The sequence below is a fragment of the Saccopteryx bilineata genome, chromosome 6 (genome assembly GCF_036850765.1).
Source record: "Saccopteryx bilineata isolate mSacBil1 chromosome 6, mSacBil1_pri_phased_curated, whole genome shotgun sequence".
Taxonomy (NCBI): Eukaryota; Metazoa; Chordata; class Mammalia; order Chiroptera; family Emballonuridae; genus Saccopteryx; species Saccopteryx bilineata.
Genome location: NC_089495.1, coordinates 86,005,558 through 86,031,548, shown reverse-complemented (window position 1 = coordinate 86,031,548; position 25,991 = coordinate 86,005,558).

The window sequence follows — 25,991 nt, the reverse complement described above, 5'->3', positions numbered from 1 at the left end:
TCATAGGTACTAAACTCATGGACCTTGGTTTTAAAGAGCATTTTATGAATTTGACTCCAAAGGCAAGAGAAGTGAAGGCAAAGATAAATGAATGGGACTACATCAGACTAAGAAGTTTTTGCTCAGCAAGAGAAACTGACAACAAAATAGATAGCCAACTAAATAGGAAATAATATTTTCAAACAACAGCTCAGATAAGGGCCTAATATCCAAAATATACAAAGAACTCATAAAACTTAACAACAAACAAAGAATCCAATAGAAAAATAGGAAGAGGACATGAGCAGACACTTTTCCGAGGAAGAAATACAAATGGCCAACAGATATATGAAAAGATGCTCATCTTCAGTAGCTATTAGAGAAATGCAAATTAAAACTACAATGAGATACCACCTCACCCCTGTTAGATTAGCTTTTATCAACAAGACAGGTAATAAGTGTTGGAGAGGCTGTGGAGAAAAAGGAACCCTCATCCACTATTGGTGGGAATGTAAAGTAATACAACCATTATGGAAGAAGGTATGATTTTTCCTCAAAAAACTAAAAATGGAACTCCCATATGACCCAGCAATCCGTCTACTGGGTATATACTTCCAAAACTCAGAGACATCGATACATAAAGACACATGTAGCCCCTTGTTCATTGCAGCATTGTTCACAGTGGCCAGGACATGGAAACAACCAAAAAGCCCTTCAGTAGATGAATGAATAAAGAAGATGTGGTACATATACACTATGGAATATGACTCAGCCATAAGAAATGATGAATTGGATCATTTACAACAAAATAAATGGATTTTATTAACATTATATGGAGTGAAATAAGAAAATTAGAAAAAACTAAGGACTGCATGATTTCATACATAAGTGGAATATAAAAACGAGACTAAGAGACATGGAGTGTGGTGGTTACAGGGAGGGGGGGAGGGGATGGGGAAGGAGAGAGGCACAAAGAAAACTAGATAGAAGGTGACAGAGGACAATCTGACTTTGGGTGATAGGTATGCAACATAATTGAATGACAAGATAACCTGGAGATGTTTTCTTTGAACATATGTACCCTGATTTATTGATGTCACCCCATTAAAATTATTAAAAATTGATATAAAAATTTTATTTATTGACTTTTAGAGAAAGGAGGATGAGTGAGAGAGAGAAAAACATTGACTTGTTGCTCAATCAATTCTTGAATCCATTGGTTGTTTCATGAATGTGCCCTGACCAGAGATTGAACTTTGGTTTACCAGGATGATGCTCTAATCATCTACCCAGCCAGAGCTCTATTGAATTTTTTTTTCTTAATGAAAGGATGTTTTAAGAATTGAAAGGAATATTTCCTTCAAACATTCCAGAGCTTTTTCAAATCCAAATTTATTAAACTTAATTGCTTTGGACATGATCAACCAGCAATGCAGCCATCTTCCTCAGGGGAGTCCGGGAGTCTATTAGTTCTTTATGTATGTTCATGAGTAGGTTCTCTTAAAATTATCCACTTTTTTTTTTTTTGGTTTCCTCCTAGGACCACTTATTACCAGGGCAAAAATTAGGTCAGAATAATGTGTTAACTAGAATTTTTCTGAAAGTCGTATGTCCAAAATCAATTATATACCTTTCAATTTCTCATTTATATTTTTAAAAATATTATTCAGTATAACCTCAAAGGATCTTCAAAATATCAGTTTATAATGTTAAGATACTCCAGTAATATAATGTCAAACACAGGGTGCTGTCTTTTAAAAATAATAATAAGAAGAAAACTCTAATCAAATTCCCAAGAAAAATGAGTCTAAAATTCAATTATCTTGCAGATGAAAATATAATCATGTCAAACATCAAGAAATTAAAATCTGAAATCAATGTTTAACCATATTTAAATTAAAATAATAAAGAAATTTAAGTCTATTAAAAATTCACCTTCTGCTTTGTATTATCCTAAGAAAGAGGATAAGGGGAACCAAGTCTTTCCAAAAATGATTTCTTGGCCTGTTATCCCTGGAAATGGGTAGGATTTCCTCAAAATCTGGGAAGTTGAATTAATTTAGTTAAAATGTCTGATAAATCTTATGTCTTAAAGAAGTCAAAGAGTTAATAAGACACACTTGATGTTTTCAGCTCTGGCTTCACTTATGCTAAATGTAGGAAACAAGTCAGTTTTTAAACTCGAACTTAAGTTCCCAAGTAGATCTTCGAATCAAAAAAAAATTTAACCCAATATTGCAACCTAGTATTAACCCAGTAGATTACAATGATTGTAGCAGAGTCTGAATCTGAAAGAAAAGCATGGATCAAGAAAAAAAATCTAAAACAATTCAAATTATGCCAGTATAAACTCAAGTTAAACTGGCAGACACTATCGATACAGTAGTTAATTTTGATATCATGTATTTTTAAATTGTGGGGTTAGGAATTTTCTCCACTGCATGCTTTCTTTTTCTTTTGAGACTAACATAAGAGACAGTACTGATGAGCCACTGAGCCACTTCACCCGCAGGTGTTGTAAAGTACCAAAAACTACAGAATTAATATTAATTTTTAAGAGGCTTGGAGAACATTTTTATTAATTTGGGTTAAGGTGTGCAGAGAAATTGTGAGAATAGTCTCTGTACTGTGTGATTGGCATAGTCAGGATGGCCCTTGGCATTGTATTGTAAATGAAAAGGGGAGGAAAACATGGATCCCCAGACATTCCACCACACCTGTGGGGAAAGGGGTGAAAGGCTAGCCAGGTGCAGGGAGAGAAAAGCCAAAATAAACCTTTTCTTATAAGTATGAGCCATTTGCGGGCATTTGTCCCCATGGAAACTACCTCTCCTATGTAAATGCGTGTAGTTAACACGTGTGACTCAGGACAGAGAGATAGCAGATGAACACTACATAATACAGAATGCCTTTTAATATGTAAAAAAATATCTTTCTGCCATTGTGTTGACTTGTAAATTTTGTTTTCTCCAAAAGGATGTATGGCTTGCAAATTGAACATGGTCCTATCATGTTAAAGGACATATGACTATAACCAATAGTGGTAAGGGGCTCCTAATTACAATTTTTGCTTCTGTACTTCCCACTTACAAAACTATAAAAAACTAAGTAGAACAAAGGGCCAGCGCGCTCTCCTTCAGATTTCTGTCGGAGTTCCCGTCACTTGGCCAAGCTAGACAATAAAGCTTTGGTGTATAATCGACGGACTTTGTTCGTGACTTCAATGTTTTGGGTCCCTTCCGATTAGGTTTAACAGTACCACCTTCTTTCAAGTTTTAGACATGTACAAAGTGAGCGTTCTAGTCAACATATTTTATCTGAGTGGATTTTATTTTCATTTAGTATATTCAAATATTTCTTTTTATATTTACTCTTTGTACTCCATGTTTTTGCACTCCTTATTGTAAGTGGTGGACTTTAGCTAATGTAATAGTTTCCACAAATACATGTGCATATACATGTTTATTTCTGTGCTGTAATGGCTTACTCTCTTCTCTCTTCCTGTGAGTTTGTTGAGCTTTGAGATTATGTTTATATTGTACAAGCTAAACAGTACAGGGCCAATTTACAAGCATAGATTGAGACTATTGAACTTATGTACCCACTTAGCTCATTCCAAAATTCCTTTCTTGGCCCCAAAAAGAAAAGAATACAAGCAAGTAAAGATGCCCCCTTAGGCTTATAATAAAAATTTTTAAGAAGAAATTTCCTAGTGTTTTTTAGCCTAGAAAATTTAGCTGTTTTGATGTTTAAAGGCAACAATAGTGTTTTGCTAACCAACACTTAAATTGATCTAAGTCAGCCTCAGCTTCATCTACAATGCTAAGCCACATTTTATCCATGTGGTTCAAGGTCAGCTGCCTGAGAGCTAGACAGGCTGTGTCTACTCAAAATCTATACTTTTTAAAAATATTTGTCTTTGCTGAGGTTATTGCCATTGACTTTTGCATCTTAGGCTTTTGTAACACAAGCTTCTGTGGTTTCCTTTCCCTGATGAGCCATCATTTCTAAGGCAATCACCTGGCCTACTTTTGGCTGCCCCCCCCGTCCCCCCCCTCCCGTGGTCTTTGCTTTGACTGTCTTCCTGAATTATTTTAATGTTACCTAGAGGCAAACACTTTTGTGAGACCTGAAGTCTGAGCTATATCCGAGTCATTCATCAATTCCTATGTCTGGTTGCCTCTATAAAAAGCAGCCACTCACCTTCAGTCAAAACTAAAAGATTGCATCAAAACACAAAGCTAAGGTTCTCATATGATCAGAATCTTAGTTATACTACCAACACTAATGGGTAGTTTTCATTTACTTCATGTTAGCGTATCCCCCAAATTCTATTTTCTTTATTTGCTAGTTTGTCTCTTTCAAACTTCAGGATTTGGGGCCTTATTCCCTATCAGTACAGGTCTCTATCCTTCACTTCAATTCAGTACTGAATTCTGAATTAATTAAAAAATAAAAGTTTGTACAGATGAACATAATTTTAGAAGGCTAGTTTCCATGCAGTTTGTTTTCAGTGTTGTTAATAGTTATTTAATATGCAAAAGTTCATTCTTATTCTTACTAAAGTTTGCAATAGGAATGCAAATGTTAAAAAAAGTAATACTAAAGTCTATTTATATTGTCATCATGAGACAGAATTCAAGCACATTAATGCGGAAAGTTTTTGCTCTGATAGAACATCGTGCTAGAAAACTCTCAGCTTTGCCTTTAGACTTTGAACATTAGTCATAATGTTGTGCATTTTGGATTCATCTAGTAAACTGCTAAAAATTGTCTAAGAATATGTTGCCTTTTTGTGGGCATCAAGGTCTCCTAAAATTATAGGTATTATTACAATCATAGAACTAGTTTATATTCAGGTTGGCATGGTATTTGAAGTATATATTAAATTGTTTATTTTCACTTAATATGCTCTACCTGAATAATGATACCTTATATTCACATAAACCATTTCACTTACTTAACTTATACAAATAATAAAATTCTTCATTCTTCATCCTGTGAATTAAGGTATTCAAAAAGAATATTGTTCTGAAGGGAGTTTCTACATTCAGAGATGTGATACCAAGAGGGTGGAGCAAATACTTAATTTTTTTTGTTGCTCATTTGTTTGTTTCTTTCCTCCTATCACACACACCATAGAGATTGTGGAGGTAAATGCACAGAGGGGAAGAATAATTAAGGACCTGGCTTTTAAGTGGAAGAACCACTGAGTCCCTTGAAAAGTACAAAATTTATGCCTTCTCTAATAAACAAAAGTTCTTAGTCAACTAAAGTTGCTTGCTTTGATATTTTAAACCAAAACACTTAAGGTAAGTTCTTTATTAGTTGTAAAATCACATTTTGATAATTCCTATTGCACTATAATTCACTGAAGTGTTTAAATATTTTACTTTTTCTAATTTATAACTACTTAATTTGTTATAATAACATTAATGGTCTCCTTTTACTCTCCCTTATTCCAATAGTTGCAGAATCATTTCATCTTAACATAAATTGTTTAAATAAAAAAATATTGAATTACTATTTCTTTTGACTTCATCTTACTTTTCAACATTACTTTATATCATAGAAATTTAGTCCATGTTTTCTTTTTAAGCCATTCATTATCCTGGTGATAGGGGCATAATACACATATGACGTTAATTTTAGGGAAGTGAAAAACTATATCTCAGTGTCCTCCTCAAAGGATTATCTACTTCATATAATTGTCATAAAGTCTAACTCATGCTGTATAAATGTCAGTTTTATAATTATTACTGTAATTATACTACTATATGTTGCAAAATGCTAGATTGATGGTCAATAAAATTTTTAAAAATCTCAAGCTAAATTTTAAATTAAACATTTTATTTCAAAATTTTATTATTTTTATTTCCTGTAAGGGATGCAGAATTGTCATTTTTGCAATGTAGGAAATAAAATATTTAGTCAAATTCACATTACTGACTGAACAGAGACTTTTCCCTAGTGTATGGTAGGAAAACAGATTTAATTTTGCAATGAAATAGAAAAGGGGTTCCACCTTTAAAGAACTTTTGCTGGTAAAAGTCATAGTTTCACTCAGATTTCTTGCCATAGTTTCTATCATCTGAAAATTTACTATCTACAAATTTATAGGGTCTTTTTTCTGAGATCCTTTCTATATGCATTCTCCATTATACTTTCCTGTTTCCAGAAATCCCTGTATCTGGTTCTCCCACTAGAAAGCCAGGACCTTAATTACTTTGCTCTTCTGTGCATTTACCTCCACAATCTCTGTGGTGTGTGTAAGTGATAGGAGAAAAGAAAGAAACAAATGAACAACAACAAAAAAATTAAGTATTTGCCTCACCCTCTTGGGGTCACATCTCTGAATGTAGAGAGAAGTTCCCCTTTTTTAAAGATTTCAGGCTTCTGCAGTCCACAGGATAAATTAAAGGCTGGAATTGATAAAATAGAGAAAATACTTTTAAAAAGCAGAAGGAAAAAGGAAATATGGGAGATTTGCACTCTTTTGGGGGGAACTCCTCAATTTTTAGGGTACAAATATTGAGATTCTGGTTTACTTTCAGTTTATGCTAATGTCATCTTTGAATATTGTGGATGCAATGAGTTCCACATAACAAATTCCAGAAGAGGAGAATTAGTAAACTGAGCAATTAAGAAAAGTTTCAGACTCACAGCAAAATAGAGAGAAAGGTACATAGATTTCTTATATACTCCCTGTTTCCAAATATGTATAGTGTCCCCCATTGCCCACAAAACTCAGCAGAATGATAAACTTATTACAATTGATTAACCTAAAATAACACATTATTATCACCCAAAATCTATAGTTTACCCTAGAGTTCACTCTTTGTGTTGTACATTCTATGGGTCTGGACAAATGTCTAATGACATATATCCACCATTATAATATCATTCAGAGTATTTTCACTGCCTTAAAACTCCTCCTCTGTGTTCTGCCTGCTCATCCCTCTCCATCATCACACCTCTAGCAACCACTGATCCTTTTATTGTCTTAGTTTGCCTTTTAAAGAATGCCGTATAGTTGAAATAACACAGTATGTAACTTTTTCAGATTGGCTTCTTTCATTTAGAAATATGTATTTAATTTTCCTTCTTGTTCTTCTGTGGCCTGATAGCTCATTATATTTTTTTTAGCACAAAATACCAAACCATTGTCTAGATATACCACAGTTTACTTATCCATTCATCTGCTAAAGGATATCTTGATTGCCTCTAAGTTTTGGAAATTATTAATAAAGGTGTTTAAACAGATGTGTGCAAGTTTTTGTATGGATATAAGTATTCAACTTCTTTGGGTAAATACCAAGAAAAGTAATTGCTAGATACATGGTAAGAGTTTGTTTAATGTTGATTCTAAATGGTAGTTTTGCTGGGTAGAATAATCTTGGTTGTAGGTCCTTGCTTTTCTTCACTTTGAAAATTTTTTGCCACTCCCTTTGGTCTGCAAAGTTTCTGTTGAGAAATCAGTGAAAAATTTTATGAGAGCTCCCTTTTAAGTAACTAACTGCATTTCTCTTGCTGTTCACTATTTGTCTTCAGCTTTCATTTTTAATTATGATATATCTTGGTGTAGGCCTCTTTGGGTTCATCTTATTTGGAACTCTTTATGCTTCCTGGTCTTGTATGTTTATTTCCTTTATCAGTTAAGAAAGTTTATGGTCATTTTTTTATGTATGGTTTTAATTTCTTGTTCTCTCTCTCCTCCTTCTAGCACTCCCCATGATGTAGATGTTGATATGTATGAAGTTGTCCCAGAGGCTTCTTATATTACCTCCATTTTTTAAATTTTATTTATTTATTTATTTATTTATTTATTTATTTATTTATTTTATTTTATTTTTATTTTTCCAGGGACAGAGAGAGAGTCAGAGAGAGGGATAGACAGGGATAGACAGACAGAAATGGAGAGAGATGAGACGCATCAATCATCAGTTTTTTGTGGTGACACCTTAGTTGTTCATTGATTGCTTTCTCATATGTGCCTTGACCGTGGGCCGTCAGGAGACTGAGTAACCCTTTGCTTGAGCCAGTGACCTTGGGTCCAAGCTGGTGAGCTTTTTGCTCAAACCAGATGAGCCTGCACTCAAGCTGGCAACCTCGGGGTCTCAAACCTGGGTCCTCCGCATCCCAGTCCAACGCTCTGTCCACTGTGCCACCGCCCAGTCAGGCTACCTCCATTTTTTTTTGGATTCTTTTTTATTTTTGCTATTCAGATTGGGTATTTTTAGCTTCCTTATATTCCAAATCACTGATTTGATTCTCAGCTTCATTTACCCCACTGTTGATTTCCTGTAAATTATATTTTATTTTAGTTAGTGGATTCTATATTTCTGACTGGTTCTTCATTTATGGTTTCTATGGCCTTTATCATACTCTCAAAGTTCTCACTAAGTTCCTTGTAGTTTTTACAATGTTCCCTGAACACCCTTTTAACCATTGTCTTGAACTCTGTATCAGCTAGTGTGCTTGCCTCCATTTTATTTAGTTCTTTTTATGAAGCTTTTTGTGTTCTTTCATTTAGGACACATTTTATTTTATTTACATTTTAGCTGCTTCTCTATATTTCTTTCTCATAGAGCTGCTATTTCTTTCAGACTTGGTAGAGTGGCCTTGTGTTGTGGTTGTCCTGTAAGGCTCAGTGGCATAGCTTTCTGTCACCCCAGCTGAGTGCATCCTCCAGGTGCACCCCATCGTGGGTTGTGTGCATGTCCTATTGTAGTTGTCCCTTGACTGCTGTTGGCACTACTGGGAGGGATTGACTGGGATGACCAGCTATTACTAGTGGATGAGCTGCTGTACAAGAAGAGTCAACCCTAGAAAACAAGACTTTCTTCAGTGAGACTTGTTATTCTCTGAGTCTGTCCCTTGAGTGTGTCACTCATGGAAGTGGTAGGGCTGTAATCCAGCATGATCTAAAACTGTCCACCATGTCCACTAGTTCTGGGACTTCCTAGGAGGTGCAGAGTTAGCCTCTGCCTGTGCGCTGCTGTTTCTTCCCTGCATGGGGCCACCCAACATGTTCTATGGGGCTATCTGCAGATGTGCTGGACTTGGAGGTGCCATGAAGAGGCCAAGCTGGAAACCAAGGCTGGTTGCCACTAGTGCTGGGCCTAAGTCCACATAGACTGAGGTATGGGTAACACAGAGGCCAGATGTTACTTGTTTAAAAGATTTTTGGAAAGTCCAGAGCATGCAGCAAGAGAGGCCATTTGTATGGAGAGGTCACTGGGAACATCTTCGATGGGCCTTCAAGTTGGGTGGGGTAGAGTCTCAGGGAATCACCAAAGTGGGGAAAACAGTGTGAGCCAGATTGATGAAGATTCAGATATAGCACCCATCTGCTGGCTTTATAGGGAGTGGGATCTCAAAAAAGAAACACTGGCCTCTGCTAGCACTTTTTTTTCTAGCAGAAAGCTGCCCCCCTCTCAGCTTTTGCTCTGATGCTATACAACTCAGTTCTTCCTCATATGTCCCTGATGCCTTTGGAGCTGCTGGCCCAGTGCTGGGGTTCAGAGCAAGTGAGTCCATTTAAGTCCATGTGTGGGCTCTTTATGAGGAAAAGCCTGAAACTTCTTAGACCTTTCTCTCTCTCAGCCTCAATCCCTGTTGGTTTTTACAGCCAGAAATAGTGGGGATTTCTCTTTCTGGAACCATAGGCTGGGAGTCTCTTATGGGATTGGGACTTCTCCACCCTTACAGAGAATCTCTGCAGCTGAGATATTCCTCCCACCTTTTATCCACCACACATGAGTGTTGAACCAGCTAGTTTTGTGTCTTCACCCTTCCTACCAGTTTTGATGTGTCTTCTTCAGATTCCTCATTGTAGGACTTTCATTAGCTAGATTTAAGGTGGTTCTGAATGATGGTCATTCTGTATAGCTCAGTTGTAATTTTGATGTGGTTGTGGGAGGATTCAAGTGTTATCTAGTTTCCTGTCTCAAGTTGGTATTTTCACCTAGTTATATAGATAAATTCAGTTATCTTTAACACTTGTGATTTTAATCCATATTTTTATTTCATTTTATTCTTTTTTACTCCTAAAATATTAAATGGAAGGTGACTAATGTTTTATTTACTTGAACATTTCTAGCAACTGTGTTTAACTATATTGCCATCTTGCCTAGAATTTTTTCTTGTTTTCTTTTTTAAGTATCCCTAAAAAAATTAATTTTTAACATAATCAGGATAAAATTATAAAACAAAATAATTCACAAGGATCTTTTTATATTTAATCAGTGATCAAATTTCCTTTATTATTACATACCCACTTGGCATTTTATTTGTCAACAGTTCTGTTATTAGTTAGGCTTTGGATGTTGGGGTTCCTCTATACTCTGATCTATCTTTTCTTTGAGTTTAAATTCATTCTTATAACTTCAATAGTCACATAAGCTATATTTATTTTATTATTTACATGTTAATAAAGAGAAATATAACAAGGGAATATAAAGAATAATCTATTTTATTTTTCTTTTAAGTAATATTCTATTTCACAATGATTCATTTCTCATGCAAGATTATTTTTAAATATAATATAAATAAACATGCACCTTTATGTAGTCATTGATTTCCAATCTGTTCTTATGATTGTGTCTGTTATTACACTGAAATGTTGGAATTGTGTGAAAACAATAAATTTAACATCTTACTGATATAAATAAAAAAACAACAAAAAGAGTTATTAAAAGGCAGACTTGAGAGATCTTTTATCTTGATACTGTTTAGTATTGCAACTAAAATGTCAATAGATGTTCATAGTCACATTTGAAATTGTCCTATTATTGTAAAAATATATTTTAAATGGTCATAGAGTTCCTAGAAATGTTCAAGTAAATAAAACATTAGTCACCTTCCATTTAATATTTTAGGAGTAAAAAAGAATAAAATGAAATAAAAATATGGATTAAAATCACAAGTGTTAAAGATAACTGAATTTATCTATATAACTAGGTGAAAATACCAACTTGAGACAGGAAACTAGATAAGAATGATGAAAAAAATAAGTTGAGCTGTACTGTAACCATCAAGATTGAGCAGTATTCTACCTTATAATTGAGTCTCAGAGGTACAATTCTTACATCATTCAGTATGACTGTTCCAGTAAGTCCCTGTTGAAGTTAACAGACTTGAACAGCACTAAAAATTCATCAACAAAAAGAGAGCACTGGCTTAGTAGAATAGAACAATTTTTTTTGTAGAAAGGAGATACTGATTTTTAACACATATTTTATCTAAATTTGAATGTTAGTATACAGCCTAGAATGTGCTTTAAAGAAAATAGTGTGTCAATATAGTTAATCAATACTCCAATTATCCAGATATTCAGAAATAATTTTGTACTTTACATAGTTTATACAGCACAAGACTATAAAATGTTATAAATAAAATATATATCATTAATTACTCAGAAAATCACATATTTTGAAAGATTTATATTAATGTTAATAAATTTGTTTTTCTATAATGATATTTTTAACCTAATGTTCTCTAAGATAAAGGTAGTAATTAGAATTAGAAAAATCTAATTATTAGAATAAAATTATCTGAACCTAAGATTTCTTTCATTTAATTTATTGGGGTAACAATTGTTGACAACATCATATAAATTTCATGTGTACACTTTATAATTCAACATTTGTAATCTTCCTTATATGCTCACCAACTAAACTCTAGTCACATTCTATCACCATATATGTTACTCCTTTTACCCTCTTGGTCCTTCCCCCTCCTACTTCCCTTTGATAACCACCATTCCATTATTCACATCTACAAATTTGTTTTATTTGTTTATTTGTAGCTTTTGTTTTATATCATACATATGAATGATTTCATCAATTTTTGCCCCTTTCCATCTAACTTATTTCAATCAACATGGTACTCTTATAATCCATTCATGTTTCCACAAGGGGCAATAATTCATATTTATTATAGCTGCATAGTATTGTATTATGTATTTTATTATATAAATATATATGTAATATATAGTAGTATTCTATCATATGTAAGTATATACATACACACATATTACATTTTCCTTATATAATCATCTGTCGATGGACACAAGGTTTTTTTCTTTATCTTGGTGATTGTGAATAATGGTGCAATGAATATAAGGGTGCATATAGCTTCATAAATGTGTTTTCAAATTTACAGGTAAACCCTGGCTGTTTGGCTCAGGGAATAGAACATTGGCTCAGCATATGGATGTCCCAGGTTCGATTTTCAGTCTAGGCACAGAAGAGAAGCAACTATTTACTTCTACCAGTCCCTCTCCTGTTTATCTCCCTCTTCCCTCTCACAGCCAGTGGCTTAATTAGTTCAAGTGTGGCCTCAGTTGCTTGATTAGTTCAAGTGTGGCCCCAGGTGCAGAGGATAGCTTAGTTGGTCTGAGTGCATCAGCCTCATGTGCTAAATATAGCTTGATTGATTTGAGCACTGACCCTAGAGAGGGGACAGGGGTTGCTAGGTGGATCTCAGTTAGAGTGTATGCAGAAGTCTGTCTCTCTAACTCCCCTCCTCTCACTTAAAAAAAATTGTGGTAAGTACCTAAAGGAAGGAATATTTGGTCATATGGTTCCTCTATTCTTAATTTTTAAACGAATTTATGTACTTTTGTCCATAAAGACTGTATCAGTTTACATTTCTAACAACAATGTGTGAAGGTTCTTTTTCTCTACATTCTTTCCAACACTTGTTATTACATACCTAATTGATAACTGTCATTCTAACATGTGTGAGATGGTGTCTCATTGAGGTTGATTTACATTTCCTTGTAACCAGTGATGATGAGCAGCTTTTCATATATCTGTTGATCATTTATATGTCTTCTCTAGAATGTCTATTAATCCCTTCTGACAATTATTTTTAATAAGATCATATTTTTATTGTTAAGCTGTATGAATTATGTATAAATTCTAGATGTTAGCTCCCATTGGAGAAACTCTTGGATATATCTTAACCATTCATTTTGTTGCCTTTTTGTTTTTTTGGTAGTTTTTTGTTTTTGTTTTTGTACAGAAGCTTTTTGTTTGGACTTTCCCCAATATACAGATGATGTATTATAGAATTGTACACCTGAAACCTATATAATTTTATTAAAAAATGTCACTCAATAACTTTGATAAAATTAAAAAAATAAATATATACTACAGAACCACAACAATCAAAACAGCATTTTATTGGCAGAAAAACAGACACACAGAACAATGGAATAGAACTGAAAGTCCAGAAATAAAACAACATATATAAGGACACATAATCTTCGATAATGGAGCCAAAAACACACAATGGACAAAAGAAAGCCTCTTTATGAAATGGTGCTAGAGAAATTGGAAGACTGCAATAGAATGAACCTTGACTATAACCTTGTCCCCTCTCCTGCACAAAAATTAATTCAAAATGGATCAAAGGCCTAAATATAAGATTTGAAACAATAAATTACATAGAACAAAACATAGATACTAAACCTATAGACCTACGCCATAGAGAACATTTTATAAATTTGACTCCAAAGGCAAGGAAAGTAAAGGCAAAAATACATAAATGGGACTATGTCAAACTAAAAAGTTTCTGCACAGTAGAAGAAACTGACAATAAAACAAAAAAGCAGCCAACCAGATGGGAGATGATATTTACAAACAACAGTTCCATTAAGAGGTTAATATTCAAAATACATAAAAAACTCATGAAACTCAGCAACAAACAAGCAAACAATCCAATTAAAAAATGAGGAGAGGACCTGAACAAACACATCTCCTAAGAAGACATACAAATGGCCAACAGACATATGGAAAGAGTCTCATCTTCCTTAGTTATTAGAGAAATGCAAATTAAAACTATAATGAGATACCACTTCGTATCTGTTAAGTTGGCTATTATCAGCAATATAAGTAATAACAAGTGTTTGAGAGGCTATGGAGAAAAAGGAACCCTAATTCACTGCTGGTGCTAATGCATATTTCTACAACCATTATGGAAGTAAGTATGGTGATTCCTCAAAAAATTAAGAGTAGAATTACTATATGACCCAGCAATTCCTCTACTGGGATTGCAAAACATTGGTATGCAAAGATGCATGTACCTCCATATTTATCACAGCATTATTTACAGTGAAGTGACAAAACATGGAAACAACCAAAGTGTGCTTCATTATAGGATTGGATAAAGATGTGGTACATATAATACTACTGAACCAGCCTGACCAGGCGGTGGTGCAGTGGATAGAGTGTCGGACTGGGATGTGGATGACTCAGCCACTGCGCCACCACAGGTCAGGCGCGACCCAGGTCCTGGATGTGGACCAGGACCCCCAGGTTGTAGGTAAAACAGAGAGTGCATCCCTAGAAGCTGTGGCTGATGCAATGTTGTGAGAATACTCCAGCACCTGAAACCCTCCTAGGCACTCCCAGGAGGGAGCTCGCCCACTTTAAGGAAGTGACTTTAAGTGGGATATAAAAATGAGTCTCATGAACATAGAAAAATGTCAAGTGGTTACCAAGGGGAGGGGAGTAAAGAGGGACAAATATACAGTGCATAAAATGATTTCACTTTGGTGATGGGCACAAAACACAACAGTTCAAATGCTATAAAAATATTTACCTGAAGCCTATGTGTTTTTGTTTGTTTGTTTGGGTTTTTTTTTTTTTTTTTGCATTTTCCCGAAGCTGGAAACCAGGAGGCAGTCAGACAGACTCCCGCATGCACCCGACCAGGATCCACCCGGCATGCCCACCAGGGGGTGATGCTGCTCTGCCCATCTGGGGCGTCACTCTGTTGCATCCAGAGCCATCCTAGCACCTGAGGCAGAGGCCACAGAGCCATCCTCAGCACCCAGGCTATCTTTGCTCCAATGGAGCCTCGGCTGCAGGAGGGGAAGAGAGAGACAGAGAGGAAGGAGAGGGGGAGGGGTGGAGAAGCAGATGGGTTGCTTCTCCTGTGTGCCCTGGCCGGGAATCAAACCCGGGACTCCTGCACACCAGGCCGATGCTCTAACACTGAGCCAACCGGCCAGGGCTGAAGCCCATGTATTTTTATTGATCATTGTCACCCCATTAAATTTAATTTTAAAATAAGATTAAAAAAATAAATATATGAATTTTCTAACACCTCATAAAATGTTTATAACATGCAGTCAATTTTTTTTGATAAATTAAAATAAACCACAATTGTCTACTATAGCACTTTATATCTATGCTTATTTTTATGTAAGTGTTCCTTTTACTATAATATTTAAATGGAGCCAAACTTATTAGAATTTTGATTGGTAAGAATAGGCTCACAACCCAGAGAATGAGATAAATTTCAAAATGAATGTCATAATAAGACTAAAAGTAAAGAATCAAGGACATATGTAGAGAAACATGGCCTAGTGTTTTTGCTATTCATGTTCCAAAATACTAGATTATAGACAAAACCAATGGCCCACAAAGGATATAAAAAGAAATAAAAATCAAACTTTTCTTAAGAAACCGCTTTCCTCCATGTACTAGAGCAGGGGTCCCCAAACTACGGCCCGCGGGCCGCATGCGGCCCCCTGAGGCCATTTATCCGGCCCCCACCGCACTTCTGGAAGGGGCACCTCTTTCATTGGTGGTCAGTGAGAGGAGCATAGTCCCCATTGAAATACTGGTCAGTTTGTTGATTTAAATTTACTTGTTCTTTATTTTAAATATTGTATTTGTTCCCGTTTTTTTTTTTTTTTTACTTTAAAATAAGATATGTGCAGTGTGCATAGGGATTTGTTCATAGTTTTTTTTATAGTCCGGCCCTCCAATGGTCTGAGTGACAGTGAACTGTCCCCCTTTGTAAAAAGTTTGGGGACCCCTGTACTAGAGACTATTAATGTACAAAATCACCAGGAAAATTAGCAGTGTATGAGGAAAATATAGTAAATATAAAATGACATAAGGCATGATCTAAAACCAAAAGAAACACTAAAGAAAAGAGACCTAAAATAATTTGAAGCTTTACCAATTCAAAGGAGAAACATAAAGAAATCCACACTAAATCTGATGATTGCAGAGCTGGCCAGATGATACTGGTGCTGCTTGTCTAAAGATGACACTTTGAGAACCACTGGCATAGAGAAAGTGTAGCATGTTAAAGGCAAACAGAAGATAAACAAACAAGCAAAAACAAAATTAAAGAAAGAATTATGGCTATATTGGAGCAAAAATTACACAAACTTTTAAATAGAGAACTTTAAATGAGTATTGAGAATAATTAAATAATAAAAAGCAATTTATTCAATGAGGACAAGAAAGAGAAAACATATAAAACAAAAAGGCAAGCAAATAGTATAAAATAACATATAAATTAAACAGATGTATATATTAATCATTATAATAACTATAATTGTATGTCCTAAATGCTCCATTAATAGATAAATTTAATGAACCACATTAAATTCAAACTATTTGTAAGCGACAAATAGATAACATAGTTGTGCACAAAATTTGCATTCAAAACAATGAATCAAATTGCACCATGAAAATTCTAGCTCCCAAATGACTAGAGTTTATATTAATTTAAAAGAGAATAGCCTAATTGTACATCTAGTAAGGTACAAAATATTATTAGAGAAAAAATAATAATATAAGAAATATTTAATTTAATAAATTGATGAACATTTTAAAATACATAAAATAATATAAAAACATTTTAGAATACATAAAATAATTTCAAAATATTTAAAACAGGTCTTGAGGAAAATAGAAATACAAAATCCTATCTTTAGAGTGAGACATATTGACATGTCTTTCTTAGTAATTGATTGAATGGGAACACAAAATGTCAGTGAGAATGAAAATGATTTGAACAAGAATAATGGAATAACACATTTGTTCTTAACTGGTCGTATAAAAGAACACTGCACTCACAACTGCAGAATAAACAGTTTTTGGTTATGAATAAAATATTTACCCAGATATACCAATTATTTAAACATAAATTTTAAGCACAGAAATACAAAAGATTTTAAATGAAAATAACATTTTGACAAAAATGAGTTTACTAGAAATTTATTGCAGAATGTTAACTAGAAAATTCATGATTGAAAGTGAATGCATCAAAGAAATCATAATGTTATTTGAAATTTTTTAAACTTAACAATAACAAGAACACTAAAAATTAGAAACTTGTGAGATGAAGCAAAGAGCATATTTGGTTTTTTAATGTGTCCTGATCCAGGCAGGGAACAAAGCTGCCTTGTTAGTCCTCAGTTTGATTAACATTCTAGCAGCTTTCTTTAACTATACCTCTCATCTCCCTTTTCTTAAAGTATTTACTTTGTAAATAAAATACTTTAGAAAACTTGCAATTATAAATTCATTTTTCCCCTTTGAGATATAAAACTTCTATAGTCCTGGAATGTTTTTTACCCTGGATCTGAGGGCCAGCCCTTTGAAATGAAATCAATAAGAAAGATATTACCCCATATCCAAGTTTCTATGAGAGAAAAGGAGCCTAACTTAAAAGGAACAATTAGTAGCTATAGATGGCCTCATCCATTGACCAACCTCTCTTCCAACTAATGTCTTCTTGTACTTTGCCATTAGCTTATCCCAACATTTCAAAATTCTTCAACCTTTTGTTTCAGTGGAGTTGAATATTTTACCTCTATTTCAAGTCTGAAATGTAGTCGTTATATTTGTAACTTGTGTTGGCTGATCACTGGCTACTCACATGCATTTAAAACTCTTGAGAGAATAAAGCATATTAGGGAGACAATAATATAGCAGTTACCAATAACAAAACAATACCCATGGTTTGAGGAGTGCTCCTGAATCTGGTTTCCCATGACCCAAACCAGCTACAATAAATGATAAAAAGATCTCAAAGAGGGGATACATCTTTAAGTCAGTGGCCTATTTATTTCATGTAACTATGTTTCCAATTCACTAGAAGTGTTCATTTAGCAAGCTTGTTTTCTAGAAATTCAGGCATTGGAAATCAGGGAGAATTTCTCAATGGCCAGAACAATAGAATCACCAGTATCATAGCAAACCCAGCAGTCACTTGGAGGTAGGAGGGTGGATTATCCTGCAACATTGAACAATGGTATTATCTGAGAGCAATATATATATTAAAATAAAGTTTGTTTGGAGTGGAGAGCTGCATGCAAGGAAGCGAAGCTCAAATCTGAGGGCCTATGCAGGGACAGTAAATTCAGAGTTCAGCAGGCACCTCTCCTGTGCATCTCATTGTCCTGTAGTTTGTTAGCAGTCTGTTTCAATTTCCGTTCCTTGTCTCAAAAAAAAAAAAAAAAAAAAAAGGTTAAAAATGATTAAGAAAGACAATTTAGGTAATACAAACAAACTTCATTTAACACTTCATGAAGCAGATAGTCTCCATTTGGAGAACTGCAAAATGGTGTGGAAGACAGAAAGCATTTTTAGGATAAGGAATAAAGAATATGGGAGCAAGTACAGAGTACAGGGTTGGCTTGGCGTTTGGGGATTGGCTAATTGGATACACTGCATTTCTAGTCAAATGCAGCACTTACAGGAATGCCAAGGTTATCTAAGTTTCAATTTGCTGATGTGACACCCTTGGCAACAGTAGCTCAATCTTGTGCCTAGAAATTAATTTAAACACTTGTCCAGTGTAATTTTTCTTGGATAGCAGTAAGCAGCAACACTTCCTGGTTTTTGAAACCACAGTTATACTGATGGACTTTCTTAAATTTACTCCTGCAGTCCATCTGACAATTTTTTAAATATCAATTCTCTAAGTGAAATCTATTCATTTTAGAAATATCTAGAGCACTGTTTTCTCTCTGAAACCCAATTGAATCAAGAATTAAAAAGAGTACAAGATCTTCTTAGGAAGTAACATAAAACTTTATGGAAAGCTATTAAATAATAGACAAATGAAAATAAATGTTTGATATTTTATCAGTAATCAGTAAGTTATATCAAAACATCAACCCAATTGGTAAAAACTAAAAGTCTGAAAATACTAAATAAAGCAATAGGAAATTTCCACTTTAGGTGAGAGTACAAATTGGTACTATTAGAAATTAAATTAACATAACCTATTATAATTACACATGCTTATTTTTTGAATGCCTCAGTAATTCCACTGCTGGATATATATAATTGTACACATAAGCCCTAGAACACAAGTAATAATTGTTCGAAGTGGCTTGTCTGTAATAGTCAAATGTGGAAATAATATAAAGTACCATCAATAGCAAAGAAAGAAAATAAATTATGGCAGATTCATGTCATTTATTCATAACTGGTGATTATGTTATTTTCCCTATAAGAACTGTTTAATGAAAACTCAAGTGTGCTAAAATAGTCAAAGAAAAGTTCAAAATTAACTAAAATGCAATTTATAATTTGAAAAATATGCTGTAATTTGAATATGAGGTAATTTAAAGAATATGATGAAGAAAATAGATTAGATGGATGATTGAAGTAGGGAGGAGATCTTTTTAAGAAAGTTAAGGTAAAATATCATTTTACAGTTATTTCAGGAAGGTATTTATAGAAACAACTAGTACGTTAAATTGTGTTTAATTACATGATAAATTTTATTAAACATGTTTATTTTGTATAAGTTATATATTTGTCTAACCTATAGCCAAACAGATTATTAGTGTCTGAGATAAACGGAGAGATGTATGTATACATTTTATTACTTAGAACTATGAGTTTTTCATGATGAACAAAAATATTGGTTTAATTTAAGTAAAAAGGAGAAAGTTTATATTTTTCAAAAGAAGTCAACTTAGAATTTTTATGAAAACTACTTTAGTTTTGAAATATATATTTTTTAATTTTATACATCCTAGGGAAATGTCTGGAGACTAGTGTGAGCATTACTTAATGTAATAGAAATTTCTTGAGCTGATGAAGCATTGAAAGACTGAATGAGATCTTTCCTACCTGTATTTTCATATGTCCTAATAAATTTCAGCATATTTAAAAATTTTAAAAATAAGCAGGTATAACCATCCTTTTGCAGAGTTCTAAGGCATAAGGGACTTCTGCATTTTAGTCTCTTCTCTTAGACTAAGAACACATAAATAAAGATATTGATATTAGGAAAGAAGATGCAATTCAAAAGAAAATTTTCAGTGGGAATGAATGAATATGTATCTCTTTTACTTAAAATAGAAATTTGTGAATAAAAATACTTTCTGAACTCGTTAAGATGTAAAATACAATTTGACACCTTTTTTTCTATTATATTGTGTGTTTAATGAATAACTTCTTTCTGTGAAATGTATAGAATGAAAAAAGACACATATGACCAGTAGCCAGTTGTAAGACATAATATATATATATGATCAACTAAAAAATTCATCTTCTTTATACAAATTCAACATATACTCAAATTTGTTTTGGGCCCAATTGGTTAAATCATGGATTTTTCCTTACATAGAGTATCAATCTACTCAATTGAAGTATCAGCTCTTATTTGATTTTGTTGCCTTAAATTTCTTATTAAACGCAAATCTGCGTAAGCAAACACCAACCAATCTTTTATTTAATAAACAGGTGTTGTGGAGCACACTTACGTGTATGCCATCTTACTGAGTCTTTTACAAGAGGCAAAGAATGGCTATTTTATGTTTATTTACTTTTAAGACTAGCTTTGGAGAAAGCAATTATGGATTATATGGAATAAGCTAAAACAGCAAAATATATAGAAAAAGAAAAACAATTGTTTTTTTTTAGGATAATATTAATATTAAAAACATTGAAATATATTTTAAAATATATTTTCTGGTGAAAAAATCCTGAATGAAAACTTGTTGAAAATTAAAATTAAATTAAAGCTGTTAAGGTGTATATATAAATCTTGTGTCAGGAACTTTAGAAGTTATTTTTGATTAAAAGAGGGCAAAATGTTTTCTCGCTTTAAAGAACTTCATTCTAATGAAGGAAAGACAGTCATAAATAAATAATTATAATATGAAGGTTGTATCTACCATAATGGAGTTATTTATAAATTAAGAATACAATTCAACTTTGGATTTTCAAAACATCATATAAAAACATAACACAAAATAAGCTTTTGGTAATAATAGAAGATTGAAAAAAAGTTGAAATATAATGTAAAGTTGGAAAGGAAGTTGGTAAAGTTTTTAAATATATATCAAAGAAAACTTAAAAATACTTGATACATATGGAACTGTGACTGGTGAAACATGACTTAACATAATTAGCTTATGTAATGGTATAACCAGTCTGATTTCATTCTCAACCTCTTGTCATCCTTGGTGCATTTATAAGTAATATTTTGGCAATCAGGTAATATTATTTTTGTAATCAAATCATATTGATTACTTTCATTTGCTTTTCTAGAGATCAATATATGCAGAATACATTGGCTGCCCACTCAATGCTTAGTGCATTCATTCTTGTGTAAAACTGTAGGTACCCTGGACTGAAGGAGAAGATAAAGTTCTCAGTGGACTTCAAGTAAGGAAAGATATTTAATTTGGATCAATAGATATGTAAGGTCTTTCCATTTAGAAGGAATAACTTTGCAGTTTAAGACAAAACAAATGGCCAGAGACAAAGAGCATTGTGGAATCCTTTACAAGGACACAATCCAACTAATCACAGAAATTTGTTTTAAAAAACAACAACAACAACAACAATGTGAGAACTAGTTTAGAAATGTGCATCCTTGTAGCACTAGGACATGCACACACTCATGACTTCCATTGTTACAGCCAATCTACAGTGAAAGTCTAAAACAAATTTATCTTTGGAGTGCTTTTGTTTCATTTATCTAATCCCTGAACGAACAACATTTCCACTTCCAAATATTTTTTACTCCTTCATTCTCTAGATTTATCTCCCTTTTAGGTATTTCTCAGATTATTAAATAGCAGCTACCCTCTCCATTAAAGTAAAGTCTGGACCTGCTAGTTTCTCCAGACTATATCTAAGTTCTCAGTCTGTCATATAATTGGCTAGAATATATTTGGTTATAAAGAAGAATTTCTTTGAAGTGAGATGTGCTAAATATTGTTTGACAGTTGTATAGAAAAATGAGCTGCTTTTCTGTATCAGTGACTTTCATCAAATTGAATTAGTGCTACACTGCATTAGTTCTCTTTTCCACTATTAAAACAAGTGAGTCCTTAATAAGATAATTTTGTACTGTATTAGACAAATTTAATATTCATGCACTTTAACAAAACATTGCTAATATGATAGAAAGCTGCTAGGAGGAGCAAAAGATTTCATTAAAACTTAAATCAAGCTCACTTTGCATTTTTCGCCTCCTTGAATACCTGTCTATACTAATCAGATGGTAAGAAAGGCAGATTGGGCCCTAGAGACCAAATAGTACATCATTTGTATTCTCACCACCATCTGATGTCACCTTTCAGGCTCAAAATCTTTCCACTATATTGTAGTTAAAATTTTCTAGTACAGAAATATTTGGGACGTTTTAATTTAAAATGATTTTGACTTGCTCTACTTTGTCCTGGCCTTGCTAATTTTGTCTATCTTAACTGCAGAAAGAAGACATTTGTGAGCAGTATAATAACTCACTGAATCTTCATGAGCTCTGAGTCAATAAAATGATGACTCAAATTTTACATTCTTTTAATGTGACATCTGCTTCATCAGTTGAAAGAATTATAACCCTCGCTTTGAAGGAATCTTAATCACACAGACCAAAATTTAATAGATAAGTAACTAAGATGAATACACTGTTCCCTTCCATGCATAAAGAGAACACTATTTTAATTGGAACTGAATTAGAGTGTACACTGGATTGTGTAGATTCTCAAGTATTTTATTTAATTTGGGTTTATTAAAATCACACATAATTCTAACCAAATAAGGCTTATTATTGGAAAACCAAAATGAGTAAGTATATTTTGTTCCAGATTTTTATAAAATAACAAAGATTAAATTCTCTTTCTATCCATAATATTTGATTTAGCCTGTGTGATTCAATAACTGCACAGTCAAAATATAAGAGAATATATCAAAGATAAGTTCTAGTTACTGTCTATCACACAGATATTAAGACTGAAACACAATTAGTAATATGCCGAAATGATTATTAGTTATTTATCTTTTGGAATATAGAAAACTTTCTGTAGCGAAAGTATTAAGAAGTAGTATGTATGTGTTAATCATTGGAACAGCACCTAATAGACTGTGGAAAAGTGCTCTTTAATCTATGTATATATTTTAAAAATTGTCAGTGCATTGCATTTTTCCAAAATTTAGAGCTATGAAAATTTATTTCTCAACTATAGTTTTACATAAACATATAACCATGATGCTGAGTTTACCAATCATTAAAAGACAAAGGAAAAACTAGACTATGTTGAATTCTCAATGGGTCTGACCATTTTGAGGTCATTGAAAATTTATTTAAGATGGACCTTACATCTCTATAAGCCAAGCACATTAACACAACATAAGGCTTAGAAGTATTAATTCAAAATAAATATATTGCCTGTTAAGCCCAACAACCAAATCTTTCCAATTACACACATATAACTTGTTTGCAGGTAATTTGAGGCCAAACACTCAAATGAAAAATAACAAAACAACAACAAAAAACTACTGATAATAGAAATTAAAAAAAAAACAAACATTTTTATTAGCATCTTATTGCTACTTCAAATCTTACTTGGACATTTCTTCAATATATGCTATAAACTATTCCTAAATTCTAGCTAAGTAAAGTTAATCTGATTATGTGAAACAGGATACTATTACATGATTATGTATTTTAAAAGTTTCATGTAATATTTAGACTTTTTAGATTTCATAACATTTCAAAAGATCTGATTAGATCTAAATACACTAGATATTATCTATATTCTAAATATTCTCATACACTTTTTCTCACACACCATAAATTAACTTATGTTAATTACTGATGCATAATATCCAAGCTGCTTTCTTTCTTACTTTAAATGCTCTTATATTTGTAAATAAACTGATAAAGTTATATATACTAAAGAGTGCACAAATTATTTATTTTGAGCTCTAGAAGAATTCACTAAATAAATTACATTATTAATTTTATCAGTTGTAATGTTGAGCTTAACAAAGAATTTTTTATTAAATTTAAGAGCATGATATCAAAAATAAAAAAATGTGTAGAAATAGAAGACAATACCATAAAAAGGAGTAAGTCTACCATCTATTCAAAATAAAAACATGCCAAACCATTAAATTGTTAAATTATAAATTAGCTGGCTGATGATTATGTGAAAGAGGTTGCTACCCTTCCAGATCTCTTATAATTTCATTGTTAGGATAAATTTTGAAGTAAATTACACAGTATAAAAAAAGAACGAGGTCAGGTGAAGAATCTGGTCTATGGGCATGGTCTTACTGATCTAGGTAATCCTTTTGTAATTCTTTTTCAATTCAACCTTTAAAACATGCATATAGTTTACACATATATTGTTATTTTGATTATTTATTTATGGTAAGCTGCTCTAATTATAGCAAGTTGTAGCATCTGTGCTTTCATTTATAGTGTCAGAGAAAAGTGATTCCTGTATTATGAGACAGCCATGCTCTAGAGTATAACAAAACATGAAATACATCTAGGTTGAGCAAGTTCTTATTTTCCAGTGATGTGATTTTCTCTGAGGAGCCACATCTTGTAGTTACCAGATGTTCCACAATAACAGTAACTCTGGAGTTGCTTAGTTGTTATAACAAGGCGATTTTACTACACAGGAAAAGATTGGCATTTTCTCTGCTGGAAGAAAATGAAATTGGCAATTTGAAATGCAGTTTCAACTGAGCTATGTGGTTTACATTGATTAATCTATCTTATTAGAATATTAGCCAGCCAATCAAAACCCTTTCTTATTTATTTTCTAATCTGTGCCATATGTTTAGGTCATAAAAAAAGCATTCTCTTTAATTCTGGCTACTCTGGAATCTGTTTTTGGAAAGAAGCTGACCTTTTCTCTTAGCTACCAAAAGTTTGGAAAATGAGTTTTATTATTTTAGGAAATGTTTTTATTGTAATTTCATGTACTTAGAAAGACAAGAATACAGACAACTGTGAAAAATTATTTTTTTTATCTTGCTTCCCCTATCATATCTCCTTTCACTTATTTATTATTTTTTATAAGTTTATTGGAGTGGTTTTTAGTGTCTGTGTGAAATACAGCATCAGCATCTATGAAATGTCTTACATATACTCATCAAATTTGAATTCATATCACATCCAAAATAATGGGTAAAAGAAATAACAAATCTATTGATCTAGAGAAAAAAATATGTATATATTTACTTTTTTAAGTAAGCAGGGAAAGGTAGAGAGACAGACTCCTAAATGTAGCCCAACAGGGGTTCACCTGGCAAACCCTGCCTGGGGCCAATGTGCAAATCAACCGAGCTGTTCTCAGCACCTGAAGCTGGCACTCAGACTAGTTGAGCCACTGGCTGTTACAGGAAAAGAGAAAGAAAAGGGGGAGAGGGAGTGGAATGGTCACCTCTTATGTGTGCCATGACTGGAAATCAAACCCGGGATGTTACATGGCAGGCCGATACTCTACCTACTGAACCAACTGGCCAAGGCCGAAAAAAGTATTTATATAGTGGACAAATACCATAGACAAAAAATAAAAGAGTTCTCACATTTCATTCCTATAAATATACTTTATGTTAATGACACCGTAGTTAAAAACTGGCTGTATTATTATCTTTGGACAAAACAGATAAGAAAAGGCAAGAGAAAACTTTCTTGGAGGATGTTCAGAGGAGGTTGCCTTCCTGGTGGGTACATATGTCATGTCCTAGGCATTTCGTAAAGAACACTGGTAATGTCTGTTTAAACCATAATGGTCCATCAAAACCCCCTGTGGGTAGATCTCCTAAAAATAAGTAAAGGCACACATAGAAATGGTTGATTATATTGTGCTTGATACATGATTTTTTTTTTTCATTCAGAAAAACCGATTTCAAAGTAAATGCTCAAGAACAGGGAGGTGATGAACACATTCATCCCATGGAATATTATGCACTCATTAAAGTGAA